Here is a 1,145-nt window from a genome sequence, read left to right on the forward strand (position 1 = left end):
AAGGACCCCTCCCATAATCTCCCCACGCCTCCACCCAGACACTGGGGAAGGGTCACCTTGGACACCCTGGGTCTATCATTGGTGCAAATCATTTAGGGTTTTGTTTGAACACTTTGGTTCTTCTAATTAAAAAAAGGCACCCCCCCACCTCCAAAAATGAGCCATTTGAATAAACCTGGCCTGTGAAGATTGTGATGTGAAAACTCACAGCCCAAAGTTGGATTCAGGTATCTCCAAGGACCCCTCCCATAATCTCCCCACCCCTCCACCCAGACACCGGGGAAGGGTCACCTTAGACAGCCTGGGCCTGTCATTGGTTCTCTTCTCTCTCTCTCTCTTCCCTCCCCAGGCCATTGTCACTCACCAAACGACTCTTCCCAGTGTATTTTCTAGAAAGAAGGAATCCCCAGGGCTGAATGTTTGTGCGGGGTGGGGGTGAGGGAAATGAAGATAAAGGAAGAAGAAAAAAAAGACAAAAGACGCAGAGGAAGAACCAGAAAATCAGTTACTGAAAAAAAAAAAAAAAGCCTGGGGCGAGGGACCCCCACGTGTTGCTAACGTTTGTAAATTCTGAGTGTTGGGGTTTGTTACAGTATTTTCTGTACTTTTCTGTATTTTTACAAGAATTGTCATTAAAAAAAGAAAAAGAACTGGGGAAAACGTCACCAAAGTGACTGTCTTTAGTTCAAAAGTTTTGTGAGCTTGGCGGCAGCAAGAACCCTTCGGAATGAGTGACTTGGGTCCCCGAGCTTCCCCGAGCAAGGAGGGCGCCTGGAGCTCCCGCGAGCAAGGAGGGCGAGCGCGGCGGGCGGCGGGGACCAGGCGGGCGGCACGTCCACATCAGATGCCTTAAAAATAAACCGTGTGGCTTTATGAATATAAATCCATTTCTATTCTGCTAGGCTGAGCCAAAAGGCTGAGTGCGTTTATCTCACTGTGAGGAGGAGCAGGGCCGAGGGCAATTTCTTGTTTTGGAAATGGATGGAAAGGGAAATGGTCGGGTAATGATCAATGGGTAAGAAAGATAGTCGATGGATAAATGGATGGGCAGGGACGCAGGGCAGGGACGCAGGGCAGGCGAGCAGAGGCCAGGGGAGGAGCCGGGAGAATGACCTTTCCTAAACGCTTCTGCTGCCTGGGAAAAA

Source organism: Otolemur garnettii, unplaced genomic scaffold (assembly GCF_000181295.1).
Source record: "Otolemur garnettii isolate 467f Iridium unplaced genomic scaffold, OtoGar3 scaffold00058, whole genome shotgun sequence".
NCBI classification, from domain to species: domain Eukaryota; kingdom Metazoa; phylum Chordata; class Mammalia; order Primates; family Galagidae; genus Otolemur; species Otolemur garnettii.